At 51.8% G+C, this 7,036-nt stretch overlaps 1 long non-coding RNA gene across 1 annotated transcript in view; it reads left to right on the top strand.

The window, feature by feature from the left end:
- Positions 1–4,494: 4,494 nt before the first annotated feature.
- Positions 4,495–7,036, top strand: part of LOC118452853 — a 7,366-nt gene continuing 4,824 nt past the window's right edge. Inside the window, exon 1 of the long non-coding RNA XR_004842717.1 lies at positions 4,495–6,895. This is a non-coding gene — a long non-coding RNA (uncharacterized LOC118452853). The remainder of the gene's footprint in view (positions 6,896–7,036) is intronic.

Below are 7,036 nucleotides of genomic sequence, written 5' to 3'. Positions count from 1 at the left end.
AGGTCTGCTGTAGCTGATGCAAGGGGAAATCAAACCTCCATGTGACCAAAAGAAGTAGTGCTTGATCAAGGAAATGCCACAAGACATGGTTGCTTATGCAATCAAACCCCTGGGACTCCAGGCCTTGCATCTACGCTTCGTGGCCAAAGCTGCAAGCATTAACTACTTCAGTTAATGAAGGTAAAATTGTAAGAGCGCTACAGCTACTTAAATGAGTCACCCAGCAATGATACTTGCTAAAGTAGGCCAGTGTTTCATGTGATGTTAAGCTGCCTGTGCTGGTTTCAGTTACCCCTGAGTTATCTCAGGAGCTCCACCAACACGCGGGGTCAGAGCGGATTTTCCGCATTCCCCGTTTTCCCTGCCAGCGGGCGGCTGATTTACAGCACGCCCGCGCTGCGCAGGCGAGGCAGAGGCCATCTCGCTGGACCCGCGAGATCCGGCGAAGCTCTGAACGTGGTTGCATACGGCACGGGAGCGAGACAAAAGGCTCGGAGCCTCAGAAATGGGGTGGCTGACTGGTGCTTTTAGCTCACAGCGATTTTGTCAGTCTTGCGGTATAGTAAGAAAGTAAAGTGGAGTTTTGATTTATTTCCAATTACATCTTTTTGGTTGCTTTCAGGGGAAAGGCGACATTTATTTTACGCTTTGCTTTCATTTGCAAATGACCAGCCGAGGAACATTTCTGCTGTTACCTAACTGTAAGTATTGGCTTTATGGTGGTCCTCAGGCTCCCAAGGCGACTCAAAGCCGCGCTGCACTGGGAAACATTTGAGTGCACAACTAAGAAAACACGGCACAAGGGAAGGCTTCGGCACTCGGAACTGAATAATGAGGCCCCAAAAAAATAAAAGTTGTCTTCTCACACACAGCTGAGTCTGTGAAACGTTGGGCAGGCTTTGGCATTTTCTGTGAGCTGAAGTAAGGAAATAGAGGCCGGGCTTCCAGGGTAGAAATCTATGCTGCTTTTCTGGTTTAAGGGGAGCCCGTGTACATGTCTCATTACTGCTTTTTGTTGGTTGGTTTATTTGTTTGTTTTTCCCTCCAAACTGTCTAAAAGCAGGAAGCAGAGCTTTGGTTTTGTAACAACTGACTGCGAGGAAGCGAAGGCCCCAGCTAGAAAGCAAGCTTGGTAAGTGGAAATAATCGACGGCCGTGGTGGGAGGCAGGGGAGATCGGTCTCCCCCCACAAATGCAGTGTGAGTACCCATTCCGGAGCGAGGGCTGACTACAACTGTGCTGTGGGTGCTCGCGATGTTGATGAAAAACCCCAAAAGTTTCGATGGTGCTACACAACGTAATGAGCCATCACAACTCAGAGCTTGAATAGTTCAGGCTGGATGCTAGGGGGCAAAATAAATTTCTTCCGGAGGGCGGGAGGGATTGAACCCCCAGCCATCATTGCCAAGTCCGCCGGCCGTTGACAGCTTCCCCCGGCATCGTGAAAGGCTCGGGGAGCGATTCGTCAGCAAGCAGAGGAAGCGTGGGCTTGCCACGGCCAAACCGTACAAAAAGGTGCATCCTCATTTCCCTGGCATCTCCCCTGCTGTTTGCTGTCGTGCTACGCTGACCTTAATAGCCGTAACACACAAAGTCTGACGTTACAAAACCCTAACCCTCACGCACGTCATCTAATACCTTATCGGTGCTGTGGGTGATAAATAACCTCAGCCATCCGCTGGGGAAGGTCCTCGGTCTTTTTAATGACGAGCGAAACCCTCGTGGTACCACCCGCACTCTCGGCTTCCCGCTGGCAAAGCCTTGGCTCAGGTTTCAGTTTAAATGCCGGCGGCCGCACCTTCCTCCCACTGCGGGAAACGGCGATTGTTAAAATCGGGGCATGTTCCTATTTAACTCAAAGGCTGAGCTGAAGTAATCCAAAGGCCTCGGCTATGCCAAACAAATTCCTGCCCGAGATGTAGCAAGTCTATGCAGCTGTAAATCTATAACCCCTCGACCTCAATATCCATATAAACGATGTCTCGGCACATCAGCTCGGGGAGCGGTTGGTAGGAAACAGAAGGAGCAAAGACTCAGGCAAAGGTGGGCAGGGGAATGTAGAAGTTAGCACTTAGCACTATGTTCTTCAGTTTGCACCACCCAAAACTCCTGAAAGTTCCTTTAAAATGCAAAACCGTATATTTTTCAAATACTGGCACAGGATAGCGCTTGTCAGCGCTACCTCTTCCTCACAAAACACTCACAACCCCAGCAAAATGATGTTTTCCAACAAAAACCTGTTTCAGCACGGAATTCCCAGCCAGCTCCGTTCAAGGACCATCGGCACAAACAGGAACACGACGGCCCATCTGCCAGGACTGTTTCCCCTAACCCTCAGCCGTCAGAGCGTGATTAATTTTGAAAATTTTCTTTTAATCTGAATGTTGTACTAGTAAATGGTCCTTAAAAAAAAAAAACAACCTACTTAATTCTTTGCTATAGTAAATAAAGAAGTAATGTTAGTTGTTAACCTGCGGGAACTGGTAAGTTTTTAATGTTTGCTTATTTAAAATGAATACGATTTTGCATACGAGAAGGCTGAGTTAAATAAAAGGTTAAATATTTTGACCCACATTGTCTGTGGAATCAGGGTCAATGCTGATAGGGAAATTTGGGAGTTCCTTGCTCCCAGATTTTACTCAAGTTGTGCCTCTTGCTTAATTACAGTCCTTACTGCACAGAAGGCCCCCAGTCAATTAGCGAGCCGTAACCGTCGTCTGAGAGAGAAGCTGCCGGAGCACCGTGGCTTTTAGAGGAGATTGGTGAGAAATTATGTTGAGGAGGTGCTCTCTTTCACTTTTCAAAGAAAAGCAGGAAGAAGGCTTCAAGGTCTTCCTTCTATTTTTACATGTAGGTGGACAAGCCGTGGTTTTACAGCGCTGTCCTCGCAGTCATAGAATGGTTTGGGTTGGAAGGGACCCCGAGAGGTCATCTAGTCCAACCCCTGTTGCCAGGACATGTGGATTTCCAGGGAACTGGAGGCTTGCAACTCCAAACTAGGAATATTTGCTGCTAACACAGCTGCCGGAGCCCGTGACGGGATATTCCGTGTGCTGTACCGTGCTTTGGGTTGTGTTCCACGGTGACTTCAGAAAAGTTGCAGAGTCACAACAAACATTTAGGCTTGGGTTTTTTTTTTTTCTGGTTTTCCAGACTAGTTTCATCAGTGAATGCCAGAGAAACGGCTTCTGCAGTACTTTCAGCACTGCCTGTTCTTTGCCAGCGGAGTGTGTACACGCGCTGTAGGGATTCTCACTGGCGTCCCGACCAACAGGGGAAGGAGCAGGGCAGGGGATAAATAGCAATAAAAACCCTTCGGAAATGGTTTTAAAGTTGATTCCATGCACCTGCTTGGGTGTGCACCCAGCAAAGCCTGGGCTGGCGTTTTCTCCTGGCCCTCTTTGGGGGTGGTTTGAGGGAATGGGATGGAACAGCCGGGGTCGAGATGGGAAGGCTGCAAAGCCAGAGGTGTGGGCTCGTTCCCAGCACCTGGCGGGGCTCTGCTGGCACTGGGTGGTCACACTGGCATAAAACGTTTGCGTTCCTTGTGCGAACCTAGCCCACGCAGTAACGCAGGCACTGAAATGGGAACCTGCAGGTGAAAACCTGGCCCTTCCTTTGAAATGCTGGAGTCCTGGAATTTACCCTGTGAAGTTGAAGAAAATCCCAGCTGGAATGGCTGAGGTCCTTTCCAAAGCGGTGGCGCCACGTTAACATAGAAGCTGCTTCACAGCAGAGCTTATGCCCTGGGCTGAAGCCGGGTCTGAGGTTTTAGCATCCCCGACAGCTCCGCTTGCAGCGTTCCTGTTCGGCACCACGACGGAGATGCTGCCCGTGGGTCATGGTGGTGGCTCCCCGGGCCCCCGGCTGCTCCCCGGGCTGCGGGTTTTGCTCAGTTCTAAATCTAAGGAGCCAACAGCGCTGAGACAAAAGTAATTATTTCAGCTATTAGCTGCTAAGAATAGAGCCGGCGGGGGTGCTGTGCATGGCTGAGGTGCACTGACAGCACAGCCGGAGGTAGCAGGGATTGCAGTGGAAGCACAGAAATAGCCGTTCTCCACGCTCAGCACTTGGAAGCTTCGTGAGTCACCGAAATACACGGCAGGGGGGAGAGGTGGGCTGTAGGGGAAAATCCCCCCTGCCCCTACAGCTGAAGCAGAAATAGCCCCGGGCCGATGGCTGTATTTTCTGGGAGGAAACAGCGTTTTGCTGAGGAACCTCTTTTGTTTTTGCTAAGGAGAGCATCTTCCCGGTCGCGAGGCGGTGGACCACCCTCACGCTTCCCACCCACCGGAGAGCACAAGGGAAGCTTCAAATAGAGCCGGTGTCCGTGTGCTGCTTAAAGGTACTGCTCCCCCGCCGGGGGGGGACACTTCTCCTCCCCCCTGGTGCCGGCCCCTCCGGCCCCTCACGTGGGGCACCAATATTTGCAAAAGCCAAACATTACTGGGGCGGGGGGGGCGAGCAGCGGGACGGCGGGATGTATTGATCTGGGGCCAACTGCATGTCCCGGTGGTTTCCTAACTGCTAATCTTTCTTGAAGGTCCCTTTACAAATGCGTTATTGAAGGTTGACCACAGATATTTAAATCAGGATTGGTAAATGACGGGGTGCTCAGCCCATCGCCACCTTTAACATCTTGGCCTGATGCTGTTTAGCAGAACTCGTCCGGGTATCGCTCCGTGAGTTTACTCAATACGGCTTGGAGGGGGCGATTCGCCCTCCGTGCAGCCCAGGGTACAACACATTCCTGATCTGTGACCAGGTTTCCAAACCACACAGTAAAACGAATAATAATGATAGTAAAAGTTATACAACTGGTTTTGATAAGCAGCCTTTGCATTGCTTTAGTGCTGGATTTTCCAGCTGTTGTATATGGGGGAAAAAAAAATGGTTTTTTTTGTAAAAACTACCATACCCGACCGAAACAAAAAGCCCCAACAAATTCAAGGTTTAAAGGAAATTTTTGTATCAATCCTGGGTGCAACTGCAGGAAGAGTCGAGCTGGACAGAATTAAACATCTCAGCTGGAGCATGGACAGGGCACCAGGCAGCTTGCTAAAAATAGATTAATCCTAATTACAGCCACACTTCTGCTTTTCCAAGGTTTCCTATTTCACGGGGGGGCGGCGAATGGAGCCGGGGATCGGTGCCCGCCGCGGCAGCGGAGGGGACGGGGGCACAGGGCGCCCGTTACTGCGTAACCCCGGGGACACGGCGGCAGCGACGGGAGCGATGGGAGTGACGGGAGTGATGGCAGCGACGGCAGCGTCCCGCCTCGCCGGCCTTCGGCTGCCTGGCTCCAGCCCATCAGCACAGGCTTAATGCGGCGCCCGGCCCTGGAAATCTGCTCTCCCCGATTAGGAAAACCAGACTAAACCGCTGGAAAACAAGGTTTCAGGTAACGTGTGCTTTGCTGGTTCAAGATTCAAACATCTCCGCCTTCCTGCAGGCTTCCCGAGCCACCGGCAGCCCTGGGGGAGCTCGGTCCCGTGCCAGAGCTGCCCGGCGTGGTTAAACCTCCCCGGCGCGGTGCCGTGCGCCAGTATGTCCCATAGGAACTGCCATAAATCCCCGTTGGTTTGATTTCCTCCTGGACAACATTCCCGCAGAGAGCTGACTTGCTATCTCATAAGCAGAGTTACAAAGCGTTGAGTGTGAGATAAACATATTTAAGCCTCTGCTTTCCAAACTCTGGTACTTTATTTCTCCCACAAAGCCTATGAAACCCAACTATTTTCCCACCCTAAAGGATGTATATGAATTACCGGTTTAAATATTTAACCAGAAAATGTTTCGCTTCAGCTAGGAGAACTTTGTTTTAGCAGAAACCAGGAGTGAATGCCGTGTGTTTTCGTTTGGGTTCTGCAGCAGCAATCGCTGGGTAAGCGCAAGGGCCCCTCTGCTCGAGGTGGATCTCAGCCCGCCCGCTGCTCCTGCAGAAGCCAGCCAGCCAGCGGCTGCAAGACCTTCTTGGCCACTAAAACAGAGGAAAAATTCATCAAACCTCTGTCGATATCTTGGATTTACATAGCTGAGGAACGACTCTCCCGCAAGTACTGGGGGAACGGCGGGAATTTCATTTAAAGGGTCCGACTGAGCCTGTTCGGATGCTTTAGAAAAAAAATAAGTCCCGATGAACGTCAGGACAGGGCCGGCAGCCAGGGCAGGATCTGAAAGGCCGACAGCATCGCGCCCAGGGCCGGCAGGTTGTGCTGCGGGGCGCTAGGCTTTTGGATGTGCTGGCCCCCGGGGAACACCGAGGCGTAGGGCCCGGCTCCGGGGGTAAGGGGAAGAGGGTGCCTGGCTGGAAAGCGCCTTGTTAGTCTTGAGCCGGACTGTCACTCCAGGAAATGGTATTTTTACTTAACAGCTCATCGGAAAAGATTGCATTTTACATTTTTGAGATTCATTTGCCCTCTGCACCCAAGCGCAGATCCAGGATTTGCAGGCTTGGGGTTTGTATTTTTAATTAAACAAGAAAGACGCACTGCAGAGCAGCCGGTACCTTTGGGCTGGCGGGTGCTCGCCTGGGCTGCCAGAAATTCGCCTGCACGTCCCTGCTTTGATCTCCGCAGAAGACAGTCTCGCAGCTCCGGTCTCCCATATCCCAGCTGAGTTTGTCGCAGAGTTTTTGGCTGTCCGGCAGTCCCGGTTGTCAGTCCTGCTGTCACCTCCCAACTCCCCGGCGTTCCACCCTGGGCACAAGAAAAAACCTCCCGTTAAAAATTTCACCAACCTTTGTATGACACAGCAATATTTTCCAATTGGGAAATGAATAAACAGGGAAAAGCTGGTTTAGACATTCCTAAGCAGCTTGCTTAGCGTTACTGTGCCGCCAGCAGACCGCAGCCGAGAGCAGACCCCCTCCTTCACGGGATGCACCTACAGAAAGGTTCGTGGCGCTGCGCGGGTGCCGGGAGGCTTGACCGTGACCTCGGAACCCCTATGGATAGGGGGGCACCTCCCGCTGAATGCGTGTGTCTGCCAGCCCCTGCCTGGAGCCGCTGCTTTTCTAAGCGTGGGGGGAGCTGGG

Source organism: Egretta garzetta, unplaced genomic scaffold (assembly GCF_000687185.1).
Source record: "Egretta garzetta isolate BGI_Z169 unplaced genomic scaffold, ASM68718v1 scaffold588, whole genome shotgun sequence".
NCBI lineage: Eukaryota > Metazoa > Chordata > Aves > Pelecaniformes > Ardeidae > Egretta > Egretta garzetta.
Note: the sequence above shows the minus strand (reverse complement) of the source record. Positions and strands in the feature narration are given on the sequence as shown.